This window comes from Poecilia formosa, unplaced genomic scaffold, assembly GCF_000485575.1.
Source record: "Poecilia formosa unplaced genomic scaffold, Poecilia_formosa-5.1.2 Scaffold86, whole genome shotgun sequence".
Taxonomy (NCBI): domain Eukaryota; kingdom Metazoa; phylum Chordata; class Actinopteri; order Cyprinodontiformes; family Poeciliidae; genus Poecilia; species Poecilia formosa.
This window is the reverse complement of record NW_006800025.1, coordinates 1225674-1246599: the sequence shown is the minus strand read 5'-3', so window position 1 is coordinate 1246599 and position 20926 is coordinate 1225674. Positions and strand designations below refer to the sequence as shown.

At 37.9% G+C, this 20926-nt stretch overlaps 1 protein-coding gene and 1 long non-coding RNA gene across 4 annotated transcripts in view; one reads left to right on the top strand and one right to left on the bottom strand.

Annotated features, from left to right (window-relative positions):
* The window catches only part of cadm4 (cell adhesion molecule 4), a 223653-nt gene that overhangs the window by 159066 nt on the left and 43661 nt on the right, over positions 1 to 20926 (bottom strand). The gene's annotated exons all lie outside the window — the stretch shown is intronic.
* On the top strand, positions 4130 to 20835 carry LOC107836796 (uncharacterized). Its single transcript, XR_001662754.1, has 4 exons — positions 4130 to 8029; positions 11371 to 11378; positions 12128 to 12129; positions 20824 to 20835. It is a non-coding gene; the product is annotated as an uncharacterized LOC107836796 (long non-coding RNA).

The following is a 20926-nucleotide window of genomic DNA, read 5'->3' as shown; positions in this document are numbered from 1 at the left end:
AAAAAAGTTGGTGTATCAGAGTCTGGAAATCACCACAGAGATTGGAAAAAAGGTGTGTGTTTGTGTGCAGGTGATTGGCTGCCTATCACCTTGTCAGCGTGTGTGGTGGAGTCCTCACGAGTGTGTGTGCTAGCAAGAAAGGACAGCTACAGAGATGGAGCAAGAGGTTGGTTGGCGGGGGGTGAATCAGACCAGGATAAAGGGCTTTACTGCCATGAATCTCATACTAATAAAACCCAGCTGGACACAGGGGATCAACCTTTGAGGTGAGGAATGACAAAAAGGAACAAGGAACATGCAGCAGCGATAGGAATGGGGAACAGAAAAACAGGCAACTGAGAGCGATTAAGGGAAACGAATAAGAAAGAGGAAAAAAGTCATCATTCAGGCTGACATAATCACACACCCTCTGAAACTTCCTAAGGAAACAAAAGAAACAGGCTGGTAGAAAGGACTTTCAGACAGGACTACAAAGGAAGAAGAAGGATGAGAGAAATGAGAGGGGAGAAATGTAAAAGAAAAAAAAAAAGAGAAACAAACAGAGGTGGCCAAGGGGTGTTCGAGGAGCAAGATAAAGGTAGGATGAGAGTGGGGAGAAGAAGGAAGAGAAATGAGAGCAAGGCCGCACAATGTTTGTTGATATCCCATTTTCCACAGGAAAGATGAAAGAGAGAAAGAGGGGATTAGAAAAGAGTGGGCAGAGGAGACGAATGAGCTAGAGATATGAAAAACGAGTGTGGGGGGGCAGAAACAAAAACCAAAGACTGAGTAAGGAACAAGGAAAAGGGAAGGCTGGAATGGAAATGCCGGAAAGGAAAGAAAAGGAGGACAGGGGGAGAGTTCTACTCCACTAATCTGCAGAGTGGGGAATGTTTGTGACGTGGAAGAGTCATCATTACTGCAATCTAAAAATAACATTGGCATTGAGCACCAGTGGCCTGAGAAATGGGGCGAGAGCAGAGAAAGAGGTAATTACAGCAGGCCTATTAGCATGCACGATGCCCTCATTAAATATTCACATAGGAAACTGGGACTGAGGAGTAATGTTTCTGGGCAAATGCCAGGCATACCGCCTGCCATCCAGCCCCGAAAACTATTTGGTCATGCAGACAGAAGCGCAGATAGCAGAGGAGGCTACCGAGTCATCCATCAGATCAGGGCAAAACATACACAATTGGAAAAACACAAATGCACAAGCAAAGGTGGCCATGCACTCATTTCTTCCCGGCTATCAAAAAACTTTTTTTAATGAAACCCAGTCTATGTTCTTAGAGCACAAGATAATTAAAATAAAACTGTACATTAGCAGAATAAACAGAACCCAGAGGAATAGTTAGGGAGCATTAAGTGCAACTGAGCCAACTAATGATGTTACAATTAAAAAGATTATTTTTGTGCTAAAATCTTTATCTTACTATTTCTCCAGTAAAGTTGCTACTTGGGGACATACCCTGCTGGTCAGAGGTTTACATACACAAATCATCTGCCTGAAATCTGTATTAACTGTATAAAGTTTGGGCCTTTGAAAAGTTTGAATTGATTGTGGTATTTGTTTTGCAAAGTATCAAAATCATTTACAGTCGCTGTTCTATCCACACAACCCCCATAATGTAATGTTAACACCATTTAGCAAGGTGCAGTAAAACCACACATTTTTAAGGAATCAACAAGTTTCTGGTATTATTCTGGCTGGACATTTCACCATTCTTCTGATCCGAAACAGTATAGTTAACTTAAATAAGCTATAGACCTTGGGTTTGAAAGTGTTTCTTAAAACTCATTCCCGACTCATTTCCTTTAATCTATGTTGGGCACTGGCAGGGTTCCACAAGGAAAATGATCCCAAACACGTTTCCAAACTGGTTTTGGAAAATCTAAATCCGGTCAATGCTAAGCTTCTGGGATGGACCTGACTGCAATCTCCCTAAAAAGTTTACAAAGTTAAAAAGCTAGAAGGAAGCCAGACATTTTAAATGAACACTACTAATTTCTGCCAAGAAAATTGGATAAATGCTTGGTGAGATTAAGTTGAGGACAGTGGTGACGGTCATTTTTCTCCCCCTTGACAAATATTTGCAGAAAAGGTGTCTCTTATGAAGAAGAGACAAAAGCTAATGCCTTTGTAAAATGAAACGCTTTGCCCCATCTAGAGATTGGAATTATGCCAAATAAAGCCAAATTGTTAATTTTTTGTAATACTAAAACTTATATCTATCCTATGTCCTATGCTTAACCTGGCAATTTCTATGTCATTTAAAATCTTTTAAACAACTTAGTTTTTGTTTTTATAAGTCACTGTAAACAAATTCAGGCAGTAAATAACTGCGCAACATTTATCCAAATATAAATACTGTCTCTATATAATGTGTTTTGAATTTGTCTGTATAATTTCACAGTTCTTGTTTTTATAATTGGAATGTTATGGCTTGTATTATCAGTAAACACATCCCAACAACAACAAAAAAACATTTCAAATGCATCATTAAAAGCCTTGAACTAATATAAATTCATCTTGATGATGAGTGCATGTCATTGCTTGATCAGCTCCTCATGTTCTCCAAGCAGAAGTAAGCGGTCAGAATTTAAGCTGTTCTTGTTCACTCAAACTCAAACAGACACTGTGATCCATACAGGTAATTAGCCAAGCAGATGGATGAACAGCCAGACAGCAACGCTATCTAATGAACAGTCGCAACAGATCTACTACAATAACATCATGTCCTAAACTCCAAAGTTGCAGATCGAGTTGGTTTTCAAGTCAAGAATAGATTTGAACAACAAGTGTGCAGCCTCTACACCCAAAAGGCTCATCTGAGTACTTCAGATCAACCAAAAGATGAAAGCAGGAACAATGTTCTCACATTATAAGAAGACTCACCTGGAGACGCAAATCTACACAGACATTTTGACACAACATTTCACCGGCACTCCAGGCCATCAAAGTGAGCACACTCACACAAACCCAGGGTGCCTTTAAACCCTCGCTAACTCAGTGACGTTAATCCTGTCTGACATTTTGACACGAATTCAGAGCAGAATGAACAAACACACATCCACAACACATTAAAAACTGAAGACAAGACTTCTGGCATTGACACAAGCAGACTGTCTGAAACAGAAGCAGATATGACAGTCTTTTTCTGATATCATTGCCTTTCTGCGATCATATCAAGCAGAAAGGCACCACAAACAAACAGATGTGCAAGTTCTGTAAGGCGCGTTGCCGCCTTAAACTCGTCTACAGTAATGTGGAGAGACAGTAGCTAATTGTTGTTTTCACTGAGAATGAATGTGCGCTTAAATCAGTTAATGAGAAAATAGATCACTGTGACTGAAAACTATATTTTACGTAATTTCAGTATTGCTTATCCTAAAACACCGTACCAGTTGAATATATAAAAAGAGAACTTGTAAATTTTTTTTTATTAAGCTCTTTATATAATACAAGTCGGTTTTCAGCCCCCTTCACCTCTTACGCCTTTAAATAAAATCCAATACAACTAATTTGCTTTGAAATTAGAATATGAACGTTTTCAACAGCACCGTTACTTCTAGTTTGTACTATGAGTAATGATAAAAACATAACACATGACATCTTATGCATAAAGAATGTATAAACTGTTGGACATTGAAGCTGTCCCTTAAAAAAGTAGATGTTTTTATTGTGTTATCAATTAAAAAAAAAGTCCAAGATAAAAGTACAAGTTTGTGTTTCCAGGCTTTTGTAGTTTATCTTTTTCTTTTCTTTTCTTTTACAGCATTAAGCTTAAGAAAACTTTGCTGAGGTTTACCCATACCAAGAATAATTTCGATATTCTTTTACAAACATCATCTGTTTATAGCAGACTGATGCCTTGGTCACATATACTCTCCTTTCTCCTTTTACACAGTCAAATAATTTGGAAATCACAAACATGATTCAGGAAATGCTGAGTGATACAGCAACGATGTTTGATACCAAATAGGTACAAGGACAGGCAATACTGGATCGAAACTTTACTATAACGATAAACAAAAGAGGTCAGTCAAATTATCAGGAGAAATAGTTATTGTTTTTTTTAACAAACAACAAACTATTCTTTTCATCAAACAATACTTCAGTTTAGGTTGAAACCAAAATAAATGAGCTCCACTGAAAACATATCAAGTAAAAAACCTCACATTCCAGGTAGTAACGCAGACATATCAAGATGTTGAATCTATTATGAACCTGATATTTCTAGTCACAAAAATATCCACTGCAGATTATAAAATATATTGTTCTAGCAAGCACAGTGACTGTTTTATCAATCAAGTTTCACCGACGGGGTTTTAGAAACAGCAAGTTACGGCAGACACAGATAGAGACAATGTCAGAAAAACAGACACAGGAAGTCAATAACAGAGCCAGGTTCCCATACTAAATTAGCCACAGTCACACCTTGGCACACACTCACAGCCAGCTTCCCGAAACTAACAAGTACAAACATGACCTAGCCTTGTCCCTGAGAAAAATCACAACGGCGAGTTGGCATACAGTGAAACAGCTCCGTGCCAAACATGGACACCCACACGCAGCGTACCTGCAGCACACTGACATGTGCATGCAAATGCAGGGAGCTTGGAAATGGAGAACACTGGATCAGAATTAGCAATCAGCGTTAACAGTCAGGGACTGTGATTGTAGGAGAGCCATCTGGCCCCCATTGCCAGCAGTAACACTTGGATGCACATGTCCATGGTTCACAGCCATGCAGGCATTTAAGAGAATTCACACAGAACTTAAAACAACAGTTACCTCGGTGGTTTTGATGTTTGTATGTGTTGCAACTCCCTTTTGTTATCTAGCCCCGAGCACTTAACGTGATCTCTAAGTGATTTATCAAAGCATCTTTTATGAGTATGTACATGTACAAATAAGTACCTTCTTGCTTTGATGCATATAGGCTCGCTGAAAAGGACTAATATTAATCAAAAGAAGAAGAAAAAAGTTTTGCCTTCTGTTCATAAATGTTTGTACAACACAGACTTAAAAATTATCCATCCGTCCAGCCATGGAAGTAGTAGCTCCAGTAGGAAAAATCTGAATTGTCTTTGGGCAGAAGGGATTTATAATCCCTATTGTTGAGTTTCAACTTCTGGACCTTCCCCAGGGTCTTCTCCCATTGGGACATGCCTGGTAAATTTTCAAAGGGGGCAGCATCCAAGAGTGAACCATTTCAAATGACTCCTGCAGAGAAGCTGCAGCTCTACTCTAAGCTCCTCTGGATCAGGAGCTTCTAGTCTAAGGCCAAGTCTAGTCATCCAACAGAAGAAGCTGCTTTTGTGTGAGATTGTGTTTTTTCAGTCGTTAACCATATCTTATGACATTTGGTGAGAATCAGAACACAGAAAACCAGAGTAAACTGAGAATTTTGAGTTTTGGTTTAGCCATTTCCTCACTACGAAAATCTAAAGAGCAAATGTGACTGCAGATGAGCCCCCAGTTTGTCTATCCATCTCCATCCTACTTTCACTCATTAACAAGACACTAAGATACTTAAACTCCTCTCCTTGAAACGCAGACAGGCTGCTTACCAAAACACAAACCACTGTTGGACTAAGGCCTCTATGGTCATAAAAATGTTTCAGCACAGAACGTAGAATCACATCATCTGCAGAAAGCAAAGCTCCAGATGTTTCCGACTACATTCCCTTCATCATGAAAACACTTGATGAACTAGTTCCCAGTTTGGGCAATTGGGTCATAAATTCTCCCAATCTTCAAAACAACGCTTCAAACTTTACTGAATTCTTAAGTTTATCTTTCATGACTTTGGGCCTGATCATTAGTCATGTGGTTTGCATTTTATTTTGCCCTGCTGATCATTTGCATCCTCTTCTTGCCCATTTTTTTTCCTTTTCCAGTAAACTGAGGCAGATGGCTACTTTTACCTAGTCTGTTTGGCATCCTTTTCTATTTAACCAGGCAAACATACAAAAATGATCCATGTCTAATCTTGAATACCTGGCTGTGTGATTGTTTTTTTTTATTATTATTTCTTATAAATAGGTGGAAAAATTTGTCTCAAAGAGGTAATAGATCAAATCTTCTTTTATTTACTCCAGGGAGGGCTTTATAGTGTTGCATTTTAATACCCCCGTTACTACTGAATGTAAAATTGTTATGTAGACTCTGGGAGGATGGCTGAATGTTCTGGCAGACTCGAGAAGAAGTTTAAAAGAAGAAGAAACAGAAGAAGAATAAGACAACATGAGAAATAATGCAAATAAGCATTACTCTGCCTCATCAAGACATTATAATTAAACTTGATGAACGACGTAGGTTAAATCTACACCAAACGTACAAACTTCCCCACACTTTAAGTTCAATGCAAGAAACTGAAATGGTTACTGTTTAAAGTTGCATAAGTCCCAAGTTCATGCTAGAACTGTGAGTTTGACTCCTGCTTTTTTCTGTTAGGAGGTCAGATTTGATTTTTATTTATTTATTTATTTATTTATTTTCAAACTGTGGATTGAAGTCAAACTCCATGCCCACAAGACTGTGGAAGTGCAAAAGTTGAGGCTTCATGTCAGATTTGATATCTTTGTTTTTAAATGTAAGTTTATTTTGCATTGTATTTTTTGATTAATGGGCCAAGTTCATTGGCTGCTCTCGCTAAAGTCAAGTAATATGTCGAAAAGGAGAATTTTTTTGTGACTTTTGCTATTGTTTCTATTGGTTTTTCTTTACATAAGTGCTAACATTTATTACAGAGGTTGACTTGTGTTTCTATGTTACACAGCTTTAGGGCCGTTCAGAGTGTACTGTCAAAACACACAAAAGCTGTATGGATTACTGTGAACCCTGAATCTCTCTTCCACTGACTCTCAGAGGGTCTCTTCTCCTGAGTGGTCTAGTTGTTTGTTCTTTTATTTCTTGTGCTTTGGAGCATAAACACTATAGAACAACCATCTGTCCATACATTGTCCATGTCTGCTTATCCTTGCAGGCTGGAGGAAGGGAGGCTGGCAATGCCCAGCAACATTTAATTTTGTTGGGGATTTAAAAGCCAACATGATAACCTTAATTAGACAATGTACTCCTTCTGATTCATCAGATGTTCTGAAGAGAAAGTCTGTGATTTGAAAATGCATCAGTGTTAAAGTCAACAGAAAATAAGAACTGTGGAGGTAACATCATCAACAGTTCATATTTTAGCCAACTAAGTTTTCGGGGATGGCCAACATGTAATGCTGTGCAAATTCAAACAATCTAAAAACGAATGACCTTCCCTCTAGTATATTCCTCTCTGAAAGGTCCAGGGTAATATCAAATTGCCATGTCTCTCTCTCTCTCTCTCCCAGAGTCATTTTCTGGCATAAACTTTAACCTGACTAATCTATTTTCACCCTTTTAGTTGTACTGCAAACGGAGGGGGAAAATTAAGGTGTTACAAAAGCGTCTTCGTACCTAGAAAAGGTTCCATTACTAGTTAGATACAGTCACTTATACTGCTTGTACGTCAGTCGCCCAAGAGAAGAAACTGTCGCTAAGTTGTTAATTAATATCCTGTATACAACTAAAAATCCATGTACTACTATTAGAAGCAGAGGCAACATTATGGCAGTTGTGACAGCTTATTTTCTAAACTATAAAAAGAAAGATGAACTACATTGCAAAAATGGCAGACTGACTTCAGCATTGTACATTAGCAATTTGCACGGTTAGCACAATTAGCAATACAAAGCAGCAGTTTACATGTTTATTCCCTCATTTGATGTCTTCTGAATTTCCAAGATGACGCAGTAACCAGTAAGCCAGTCAGTGTAGCTGAAACTCTCACAATGTCTGTCGTTTTTCTTAAAAAAAAAAAAAAGGATAAAAATTTAAATAAGAGACAAGACCAATATAGCTTGAATGTTTACAAAACATCCATCCATCCATTTTCTCTAAATCCTTGTCCCTTAGTGGGGCTGGGAGGGGGTGCTGGTGTCTTTCTCCAGCGAACGTTTTAGGCGGGAGGCGGGGTCACCCTGGACAGGTCGCCAGTCTGTCGCAGGGCATGTTAACGAAATAAAAGAGGGAAATAAATGTCCAGCAAAACTTAAACTTAAGGCACATTTGAAAGTAACGAAAAAGCCTTCTCTTCATTCTGAAACTATGTTGGCACAAAACACCACTTAAGTTTCAGAAAAACAACCATTTCACCAAAATGAATGTGATTAGTCAAAAGAGGTTCGCTGGCTGTCTTCTCAGTGATACAGTGCAGCCACAATTTCCAGATTTCCCCATCCACATACCAAACAGAGACCAACAGTGCATCCACAGTCTTACACATTCATTGTATAAATCTTCTTCCTACATGGTAAGTGTGCGCATCACCCCAGACTGTGCATATGCATGCATATAAATAGGAGTCCCATTGTGCAAATATGAGTTTCTCCTGCGCGTCCTCGTTTCTCAACCATATGTGCCTCGCCATGTCTAGGTGCACGTCTGTTTATTTCATCCACAAATCTTCACCCAGAAGACTGCAATGCAGTGTCTCAAATGTCGATCCCATAAATGATACGAGCAAAGGTGCTTGAAACTGGAGGGGTGGCAAAGGTCACTCAAGCATGTTTCGAAAAGGTTGAACAGGGAAGTACAAAAGGAGCCCATAATGAAATTCCTTTCTTTCTAGTTCATGAAACCCTAGTGAAAGAGAAAAAAAAACTGCAGTTTGTTCTCTCAGTTCACAGAACAACACTCTGGTTTGTTCCCCCAGCTGCTGCAGATGCACGCAGTGGCTGACTGATGGTTTGAAAGGACAATGTAATTGGGTTTTGTAAGAGCCTCTTCCCTGGGGAACTGCCCCATGTTTGCTTGTGTGATATCTGTGACACAGAATGGCTTTGGCTGTTCAAAACTTCTGAAATTTAGATGAGAAAAAAAACTGACCGTTCAGAGAAGATTTGTAATAACCATTGTGGTTGATAGTCAGTAGTTAGATGGCTATGATATTGACACATACGTAGCTAGTAATTTGTCAACATGAAAATAAATAACTAATTTCAGGGGTTTCGAGTGTGTGTTGCCTTTTACTAAGGCCAGAAAAAAACATGGCATGAAAGCTGTTATTTGAGAAAGAATAAATAGACAAGTGATCTCACGTAGCACCATTTCTCTTCACAGCAACCCCGGGAAAGTGGTGTGGCTGGCACAAACTTAACATTCTGGTAAACAGAAAGAAAACCCTCTGCTTTTTTTGTATTTATTTCTCTAATCTAATCACAGTGATCTTGGGCAACATGCCCAGGATACACAATGCAAAGACGACTGTGAGAACAGGATTGTTTTTTTTTCTTGTTTTTTTTTCATAAAACAGCAGACAGGAATGCATAAACTTCCCTGCTTAACTGTCTTTTGATTCTGTTAAAGCATGTTGATACTCGATTTTAGACCTTATCACATGTTATTTGAGAGTTTAACCGTTTCAAACCACTTGAAGTATTCAGAGACATTTGGCAGTTTTCCAACGCACTTCTAATCTAATCACAAATCTAACTTGGACTTAGTTGCCATTTTGACTTAGTTGTCTTCAGGTCCTTGCTTAGTCTCCATTTATTGATATTAACACTAAGTAAAATTGTTACCTTTTACTTCAACTGACTAAGATAAAATTCTAAATACCCAAACAGAATTTACTAGACTATATGATTTGGTCAAAATAAACCTGTTGCTGAGCAGATAAACCAATATAAGTCAGTTTCAAATATACGTCTGTGAATAAGACGTGTGCAGAATGTATTTTGTTTTCTTTGTTACCAGTTGCTCAGCATTAGCTTGGTTTATTTTTAGTTTGAGCAGACACTATTACACTTGTTTTGTGTAAGTGCCAACACAGTGGTCAAAAATATCATCCTTGTGATAGGTTTTTGGTTGATTATCAGACTGATTATGAGTGTAATGTATGTACATTAATATAGTGTAGCTTATGAAACAAAAAAACACCAACATTCACTAAAACATGTACTGTATATTGCAAATCCAAAGGTTGATAGTCAAACCTTTGGAGCCAAGAATATTTGACGGGGAGAGAAATATACTTTATAAATAGTAGATATGCTGACTTGTCAAAGTATGAAAAGCACTATTGTAGTAAATGACATTAATGACAGCAAAGTCCTCATGAGTTCATCTAGCTCTTTCTAGTCTCTCACAATGTCTCGACAATGAACCAGCATGTTCACCAGCAGGACCCGACCCAGGCCCCCCATCTCATTTCCAAATTTGCACACACTTTAGTTCCCCACTCAGACTCTTGCCTTTCGTAATCCTTCCCACCATACATGAGAGCAGGAGGAGGGAAGGTAATAGGCATTAACAAAATGAGGAGTCCTTCCTTGAGAGCCATTATTTTAAACTGATGTCAATTAAAAATGACTCGTGACCCAGCTGCATAATCTAGTCATTGTTTTATTGCAGCCCGATGTTGTATTTTATCTTTATGTTTTGTTAGATGGGCATTGGATATATTGGTGACAAAGTGTGAGTCGCATAATCAAATTTACAGTTTGAGATTAACGAGCCACGTTTGCTTCAGATGTCTCCGATGCCATTAAAACTTCTGAAACAGATTCGCTGGTGTGTCACACAAGTTAGAGGGAAGCAGGCTAAGTGGTCTTTAAATAATTGTTTTTGTACAAAGTTTCTTGATCATTCAGTGACCTGAGTCCTTTTCTTATCTTGCGCTCTCTGTTGGATTTAGATCTGGGGACTGATATGCCCATGAAAGAAGGATGATTTTGTGTCTACTCAACAATTTCTGTATTCATTTGAATGTAATTTTGTGGCTAATTATCACATTAAAAGACCCAAAGAAGGCCTGTTTTCAGTTTACTACAAGAGAACACCAGATTGGTATTTAAAATCTTCTGGCCTACAGGATCCCTACTCCTCAACATACAAAAGTGTAGGCATGTAGTGCTTTATAAATATTACATGTGGTTCTTTCTTTAACGTTTGGCGTCCCTGTTCTCTTTTCTTTCATGACAGATCATGCAGCTGCAAAGAAAGAGCATTTTTTTAGAGATGGAGGGAAGCCGTATTAAAGACAACCACGGTAAACAGGTAACCGTAAATTAATTTAGCACGTTAAAAAAAAAAAAAAACTTGTCTAGCTGTGTGTCCGTCTTTGAATTTTCTCAAACCCCCAGCTGTTTTTTTTACAAAGTGGGGTACTTTTCAAAATATTTATCGTGAAACGATGGAGAGAGATGATGAGAACTATGAATATAGAGAAAAGTCATAAAATATTAGTCAGCCATTATTAACACATTTTCCCAGCTGTGACTGGTCAAAATCCTCACTGTGAAGCAGGTTTCATGTCACCCTTAATTAGCAGCCAGCTGGCAGCCTTATAGCACTGAGTGTCACTTGATGAGTCAAACCTCTGAGAAAGTGAAAAGAATGGCAAGAATGTACTTATAGCAGGATGTCTGCCAATAAAACGCCTGGAATCAGCCAACATCTGATCAGTCGTCAGCATATCAGAAAAAGAAAGAAGTATGTTGGTTTTTTTTTTAAATCAAATGTATCAAAACTATTAAATTTCACAATTTGAGCCTAATAAAAAAGAGTACTTATCAATATAAATAACACAAACCTACTTTATTCATGGAAATATTTTTTTTTTTTAAAAACTCCTGTATTTTTTTTTTTTTAGTTTATTTTCCGATGTATTCAAAACTATTGTTTCAATTCAACAGGTGGTCACTCAGGCACAAAGCAAACCAACAAAAAAGACATTTGAGCCTCAAAAGTAGAAATCATTCAGTGTTACCCTTGACAAAATTTAAAGAATCCTGTGGGTAACATGATTTCTCGGTATATCAGCCTGTAAAACTCAAACACTGATGATGACACAAAAATATATTTTGTGAATCCTGTTACCTGCTGTTTATTAGATAAAGGCCCACACTGGTGTAATGGCAAGACGTTACAGTTATCATATCTAGTTGTACAAAAATGCATGGTTGTCCCCTTTTAATGTTATTTTGATAAAGCCGTGGGGCGTTGCAGTGGCCAGAGGTGTCGGCAGAAAGAGGGGCTCGCACAGGAGGAAAAAAAATTTGAAAAAAAAAAATAGGAGTGTGAGAAGCCCCCAGATACACAGAGAAGTGGTTGTGTTTGGAGAAGATAAGGCCAAGGAACTAAATCACATAGTAAGCGAGGTGGTATGCTATTAAGCAGGACAAATATGCCTATTCAAACAGCTACTTTCACAGCCCAAATGAAAATACGTCAGGGCAAGAAACGGAGGGAAGGAGCGAGGGAGAGATGCGGAGGGATACAAGAAGGAGAAGACAGGGAAGGGTAAAAAGGGCAACGGAGGGAAGGTGCCAAAGATGGATTGTCCCCAACAGAGGGAAGGCAAAAGAGATAAAACAGGAAAGGCACCATTTCATTTGTCTAATTATATTTATCTATCTCTTGCTCACAAACAAACAAAAGAGACAAATGGTCCTGACTGAATAAACTAAAGACTGACTGGGTACACACAGACATGAAGCCACACAAAGCGCAAACACACATTTTAACCAAAGGCATGCTGCAAGAACATGAAAACACTTCCAAGGGAAGGCAAAAACTAAAAGCAAGAGCAGAAAATACGGGAAGTGAGAAAAGTGGTGAAGGAATGAAAGAAACACTGAGCACGAGGAAGATAGTGGGGCTAAGGGCACAAGCCAGATTGACACTGAAAAATTAATGCGCAATTGCAAAGAGGGATGCGAGCAAGACAGAGATGGAAAGGCAATGTTTGAGTGACACGAGGATGCAGGAAGTGAATATTGGCCCCAACGGTGATAGATTTAGGGTTATGGTCTATGCACTACCTCACAATCACACACATTCAAATTTTCCAGATGTCTTCCATTTCATTTCCCTTTCTTTCAAGTTTGGCTGCAGACACTTTTTCTCCCTTTCTATTCCTATTTCATGCTTTCTTGTTTAACTTCTCCCATTCTCTTTCTCCTCTGTGACTCGTTCTGCTTTGGTGTTACTGGATCTCAGTGCTGCGCTTCACAGACTTGCTCATAACATACAGGCTGACCGACTGGAAAAGTGGGTGGGATTGTCTAATTTTGCACTAGATCGATGTACAGAAACTGTTGCCTACTTAGAATCGGGATCAAACACAGTTTACAATGGGGCTACAAGATATTTGAACATTTTGTGGCAGCAAAAATATTAGTAAATATTGCGATAGTGATATGTGTCACGATATATGGACATTTTCTTCTTTCTTTAAAAGTTTATAACACTTGGAATATATTAGCCAAGAGTTATTGCACCGCAAGCAGTCCTTTGTTATATGAATACTGCACACACTGATATTGCCATGATGATAATCTTGCAATATGTTGTGCAGCAGTGGTTTATAGTCACTTTCTTATAAAGCTTTAGGACCGTTTCATCAGTTATTCATTTTATCATGTCGTAATCATTTGCCATTTTAAAATTGCACAATTTTTATTTAGTATGGTACTTACGTTTTTACTGCTATTTGTCATGCATTTTTTTTATGTAATATTCTTTGAATTAATTTCTTTTTTTTTTTTCTTCTCTAAAACATTTTGAATTGCGTGACTGGTGCCATACAAATATAGTTACCTTGCCTTGTGTATCATTCTCTGATTTGGCCATTAGATTCCTGAATGTCTCACACCCACTCTTGCACATGAAGGCACACATGGGCCCTCCAATGACTGTTCATCTTCGTAGATCTGATTGTGTCAATTTGTCTCAGTGTCACGCCACTTTCCAATTTGCCATCTGCCTGACAGGATCTTATTGATTGGCCCACACACTTGTCATTCTTCCAGTCTCTCGCCCTCCCGTCCAATCTCCACATCTCCATTCGAGAATAGTTTTCACATATCCCCTCTCCTTACACCTCCATACATCCCTGCTTCCTCTCTTTCATTATCACACCTCCTTTAACACGTATATGTCTCCATCTCTCCGCCCTTCTCAACTCCATTCCCACATCCCAACCTCACTTCTTTCCCTTCATTTCACTCTGAGCTTTATATTGCACACAAATCAGAGCTATGGGCTTTCATGCTGTGATCAGTAACCCAAATGGAAATGCAGGCATAATAGTGATTACCTGTCATAGCAAGGCTTTGCTTATAACAGCACAGGAGCATCCATCGATGACTCGAAACCACAGACTAACAATCTTAACAGCCCCTGTAACTCTTACAATCCTTCCCAGTAGTCGGGATCTGCGTTGCTCTCTTCCATGCCTGGAAAACTTTGGAAATTATTATGAAGTTAAATTTCGAATGATGAACGAGGAAGGCGTAAAAGAAATCAACCCAAGGGATACAAAAAAAAAAAAAAAAAAAAAACTTACTGAAGTTTCTCTTTCTTTTTACCTCTGCAATTTCCCTCCCTGCATTTAACCAGCCATCGCTGTCATTCGGTGTGCAGCAGTTTCCCCATTTTATATAGTTATTTTTACATATACTTTGAAGTGTATTCCTACATAACTATGCGTGTGATTCAAGGTCTCCTGGGAAACATGCTGAATTTGGAACTCCATCACATATCCCGCTGACAGACAAATCTTGTCACTGTGCAGGAGCAATCCATCAATGTAAATGCACTCTATTCATTCAAAGGAGAAAAAAAAAATCATTGTTCAATTGTCTGCTTCAGAAAATTCTGGGGATTTCCAGATATGTTCCTTTTAAGACAATGCACTCAACAAAATATGTAGCCCCGTGTAAATGTGTTTAAACTCATCCAACACAAAGTTGCACATAATTACTGAAGTGGAAAGAAAATGACATAACATTTTTTTTAAAAAACATAAAAATTAGAAAAGCGTAGCATGTCAGAAGGTGCATTCATCCCCTTTTACTCTTATATTCCTAAACAAAATCACAGGGGCTGTTGATTTACTGTTCAGTTTAAATCTAGCCTTTTTGTGAAGGCCTCAGTATTTTTGTCTTGAATAACATCGTGGAGAAGCTTAATGTGTGGGCCAGCCCATAACGCCATATAAAAAACCTTAGAACATCTCACAAAACGGTGTTCATTCCACCACCTAAAAATTAGAAACTGAACAACTGCAAACCTGACTGTCCACCTAAACTGAAACGCCAAACAGGAAACGCACAAGTGAGAATTCTCCACGTTCCTGTTTTGTCACCAATCGTGCTTGCGGAGTACCAACATTCAAATGGTCATACTTTTTTTTTTTTCCTTTTCTGTTTCACATCATTAGAAAGCTTAGAATCCACACTTTCAGAATCTGTAAATAACTCAAAACACCCCCGGGGGGAGACTTGTTCCTGGTTTTGTCGTGCCCAGTCACATATTTATGAGTTAAAATGACCCAATAAATCCAGACCAAAGTCCAGTTGTGAATCTTTAGGAGCTCTTGAGAATTGCTGTCTGCATGCACTCCATCCAATAGCTGACTAAGCTTCAGCTATTTTACAAAGTCGAGTGGGCAAATACTACAAAGTAATGGCTCTGGGGGACAGAATCCATATGCACAATTTTATTTATGAAAATAATGATTTTTCCTCCCCTTGAAAATGGTAAAACTACTCTGTCCTGTACATCCCAATATAAAGCCTTTTGCTTTGTGACTGTAATGTGATGCAATGTGAAAACGATTGCCGGGTTGAATACTTTTGCAAAGTACTAAAGACTAAAGTAAAAAAAACAAAAAACATCAGGTTTAAACTCTGCATCAGGTTTGTACATTGTATCAACAGTTACACGGTTTGCTTATCAGGAGGAATCGAATGATGCAACGGTTACAGATTCTGCATGTGCCATTTCAGCCTCTTTTTTGCATTCAAGGTGTAAAACTGTCATCATTATTAGTTATCTTTTTTTACAAGAATCTGTTCTTTCATGGTTAATGCATAAAAATGATGAAAAGGCTCTTCAAAAAAAAAAAATGGGGAATGTGATACAGGAACAGAGCCGAGCCTGGATGTTTTTTCCCTTTGCACATTTCCAGTGTCTTATTTGCGAGAACAGTTCCACTGGGTAAATAATCGCAAGTTTTGTATGGTGAGGTTTTGTTCCTTTTCCTTTCTTGAACCCATTTCAAAAGAGCTTTTGTCATTTGGCTTTTTTGGTCTATTAATCCCGAAGAGTGTTGTTTTTATAAGCCTATTACCTTTTATTATTTTCCGTTTTCCAGGAATGTTACCCTGACAATCCCTTTGCCATTTTCTACCCCGTGCTTAGTCACATTTAGTTGTTGAAATAAAGCACACATTGCCAGAACCATTTCCAGGATTAGAGCATTTTACAAGCCACAGAATCTAATGTCATGATGCAATCCCACACCTTTTTTTTTCTTCTGACAGTAGCTGCCATAAAGTACAATGTACCCAGAAAGAAGATACACACAGCAGATGACATGTCGTCATGATCAATCAAAGCCTGGTGAGACGTGGAGAATAAAGAAAAGGCCCATGTAAGGCTGTCAACTAGGTGATGTCTGCCGAATGCAAGCATTGTTAACTTTGCAGCTATATGGAGACCCCTCAGGCCTGCTATTTCATAAACTGTTTCTATTCACACATATAGTTTGTTGAAAAATATGTTTTTCTGGCAAACTTAAACATTTGATTTAATCAAACTATTTTTTTTCCTACCAGAGAACCAACTGAGTAACCAACACCAAATTCAACATGAGAAAAAGCTAACCAAACCTGCTTTAATGTGACTTAAGAACTGGTTGTCCCGCCCTTGGTGGCAACAACTGACATCAAGTCTGTGCAAAGAATGTTTTTCATGTAGAGCAGGGGTCCCCAAACTACGGCCCGCGGGCCGGATCCGGCCCGCCACGTCATTTGGTCCGGCCCCCTGAACAATACCGGCCCGCCTCCTCATACCAGAGAGCATTCAGTGTTTTTTTCATATATTGTATTTTCCGGTTTATATGTGGATTTTTCTTCAACCACCAGGGGGCTCTTGAGCAGATGTGAAACTAACTTTCCCTCAATGGAATATATACTCGTCAGTCCCAGTCACCGTTTCACTCACGGTTTTTTCCATTTGCATTCTGGGTAAAAATCTATCTAAAAGCGCAAATGTGTCGCCCCCCGTCGACAAGAATTTTCTAAGGTTTCTTTCTCCAAAAACTAAGACCGGCCCCCAACCAGAGAAAGGGAACAGCTATGTGGCCCTCGCAGGAAAAAGTTTGGGGACCCCTGATGTAGAGGATGGAAAACCTGGTCTGATAGTGAAACTTAAATGTCTTAAAACAGCAAAAAAAAATTAACAAAATCCATAAGCGGATGAATATTTTTACTGATGACCTTACAACCAACAATTGTTCTAAAGGTGTAAGAGAGGAATGTGATGCCATGAAATTTCTGTATGTTTATTACATGCTAATGTTTCATGTAAATTCATCATGATGTTTTTTTTATTAAAAAGTGTGAAAAATAGGCAACATATTCTACAAAAATTAAGCATTTTGTTTATGAATAAAAGAAAAAAGAGTAAAAACAATGACAACGTACATGTACAAACATGCCAAATTAGCACTTAAAAAAAAAAGAAGTTATATTATGTCCAGTGAAATTAACATAAGACCACAACAAAATGTAAAATAAAAATAAATTTGCACTGCTGGTATTATTAACACTGCTGAAATCACATATATATGTAATAACGCATATAAATGTGTAACTGCCCATTATCTGCCTGCCTCAGAAATTATCTTACTGAACATAAGATAATTTCTAGTGTTTTTAAAAGCTGCTATTAGCAAAGGTAACACGATTCATTAATACCCCTTAATTAAAATAATAACACAGAACAAATTACAATCTGAAGCCTGAATCTGCATAGCAGAGGCTACAATGAGCAGCTTTTTATCTATTTTATTATTTGAAGTTCACAGGGCGACACTGAATATGCTTGAGGCTCTTATTGTGAAGTATTGAAGTTAGCTGCGTCTCAGTTCATCTGCTACGTGCACACTGTTGGCAAAATGTAAGTTAGCTATTTCCATTTCAAGTCTCATGTATTTTGTTGGCTGATTTTACAAAGAATAAGCAGACCAGTAACATTTTAATAGTCCAAGAAACCTACATGCACACATCTATTTTAACAGATGAACCAGAACATTATGAAGAGTGTTAACATCTGGCTCTGGTTAAAAACAATTTATTTGGAATAAACCATTGGGCTGCTAGAGGACATTGGAGGCAGAGGACTATTAGTGTTGTTTTTTTTCATACAGCAAGGAATATCTTAAGTCTTTATTTCAATTTTTTAAGGTCTGAATGAAGCTACAAATAATATTGAGTCCGTAGTGAAACATCTGCGACATAGACACAATCAAATATTTACTTTTTATTTGCATTTTTCATTATTGTTAACATGTTTAAAGAAAGGTAATACCAACCTTTGAAAAAGTTGATCATAATAATCATTGAAACCAGCAACTGTTTCATCCCTAGTGTGCAAGCTAATGCAATATAAAGTTTGGGCAAGAAGTTTAGGTATACACAGAGCAAATATAAATGTCACTGCAATATTAAAGCTTGAGCTTTAATTTAGTTTGGGATTTGTTGGATCAAATGGATTAAATCTGGGAAGAATAGCCACTTAAACTGCTCTTCGTTCATCAGTGCTGAGGGAGTTAAGTTTCCAAGTCCAGGTTTCTTGTTAGTAAACAGGGAACGGTCTGTACAACAGGGCTAGAGCTGGAAATGCTGAGGAATGTGTGCAGATCTTTGAAAAGAAAAAAAGCTGCAGTTTAAAAAGGAAAAAAAAAATTTGAATTAATTTCTCTTTCTGAAATTGCTCACCTCTTAACAAGAAAAGCCTTCACATACCTCAACAGTTGCTGTCTAATAATTTTTAAAAGATTAGCATTTTTCTAAACACTAATTTTTAACAGACTGTATTTTAAATGGATTTTGACAGTACTTTTATATGCAAGGCATTCATTTCTCCAGGCCAGAAATCTTTGCAATGACTTCCTCTCCTGGGTATGACCAGAAGAGGATTTTGAATAATTATTTTGAATAATTAAGAAGCACTGAACGGGTTCAGGACTCACACTGATCGATGTACATGTGATATTTACTTTTCTTAGAGGGAAAACGTGTGGTGTTCATGACTTTTTTCTCTATATTTGAATACAAAGCAAATAATGTAACTTCTCAGCACCGTTATTTTTAGGAGGCATTAGAGAAACAAAAACTTTGACAGACAGGAGAAGACGGTTGTGCATCTAAATTACACTTTTTCTGGTGCAAGTAATTCATCAATTGGGTCAATCGGTCATCTGTGAAATCTAAGAAATAAAAAGAAATAATGCTTGAAACATTCATGGAGGTGTTTAGGTTAATGACGAAGCAGCATTAATATTAAAAAGAGGTCAGTGAAAGAGAGGGAAAGAAATAAAAGATTACCCTTATAATAAATCACACTTGTTCCTTACCATTAATCAGTTCTTCTTCACTCCTCAAGTGCCTCATTTCATGGGCTTCGTTTTGTGTGTGTGTGTGTGTGTGTGTGTGTGTCATCCCTCCTTTTTGTTCCCACTCATGAAACCTTTTTTTATTATATTTCACGACCTGCTATATTTCATCATGTCTCATAAAAGTGAGAACAAAAACTAAGAATAGCGGGACATTTATTAAATTGTTTTTCTCCCAATGCAGCCAAATCAATCAGAAGCAGCCGCAGGAAATTCAAATCTAATTCCTCCGACGAAGTATGGATGTAAACACGTCAGTAATCAAAGCCAGCTGATTCAGGTACAGCCCTCTGCAGTGAACACACCTGAAATAGCTGACTTTGAACTGAATGTCATCTTTTTAAAGTTGCTATTTATAAACCACATTTGCATGCGAGTCCGGTGGCACCATCATCGGATGCATAACGAGTAGGCTTCATTATTATTACATTACAGGTTTCTTGCAGAGAAAAGCAACCGCCCACAGAAAATGAAAAGCAGGTGAAAGGAATAGGTTTGACCAAGAAATGCATAGCAAAAATCTGAATAGTGTGGTGTGCTTATATTTTCAACCACTTAAATGAAATAACCCTAATCAAATCAGTTTTAGGATGGTTACAGCTGCACTATGGAAGCCTAGAATTTTATTAAAGAGCATTAATGAACAAAACACAAATGAATATGAAGCACAAAATAAAGTTTGAAAGAAGTTCAGCAGGTTATAAAACAATATGTCAAGTTCTGAACATCTCACAGGGTTCTGTTCAATACATTATCCAACTATAGAAAGTATTCAGTTCTACAAACCTAACATTAATATAGCAAAAAGGCCCCCGGCAACCCTGAAAAAGCAGCAGAGATCAGGAGGGAGAATCTGTTGACAGCGCTATTAGTCATGCTTTCCACAAATCTGACATTCATGGAAGAGTGGAAGAAAGACATTGCTCAAGAAAGTCTGCCACAAACCATGTAGGGGCTGCTACAAAATGTGGAAAAATTTCTCTAAACATACAAAATTGATTGAGACATGCCCAAAATTTATGTGAAAGGTAGATCTACAACAGTGCCAACTCAAAAGAGGAGAAACGTTTTGGATTTTTATTTGTAAAACAGTTCAAAGACCATGTGTCCTTTTGCATCCACTTCCAAACTGTACACTAGATTGGGTTGGTACATCGCTTAGAATCCCAATGAAACAAATAGATGTTTGTGGTCGTGCCATTAGCACAAGTGAAAAAGTTCCAAGGATACGTTTTTTTTTTGTTTGTTTGTTTGTTTTTTGTTTTTTGCTGGGCACTGTACCAAGAGACAGTTTCAACACCCAGTCTTTTACACTCAAAATCTTCACCTTTATTAGGGATTTTCAAGATCAAAATCTATAATGCCACTACAGCTCAGAGATTCTGTTGTCAAATCTGCTGCTGCTTGTTCCTCGCAAGACAAACAGGCCTTGGCTAAGA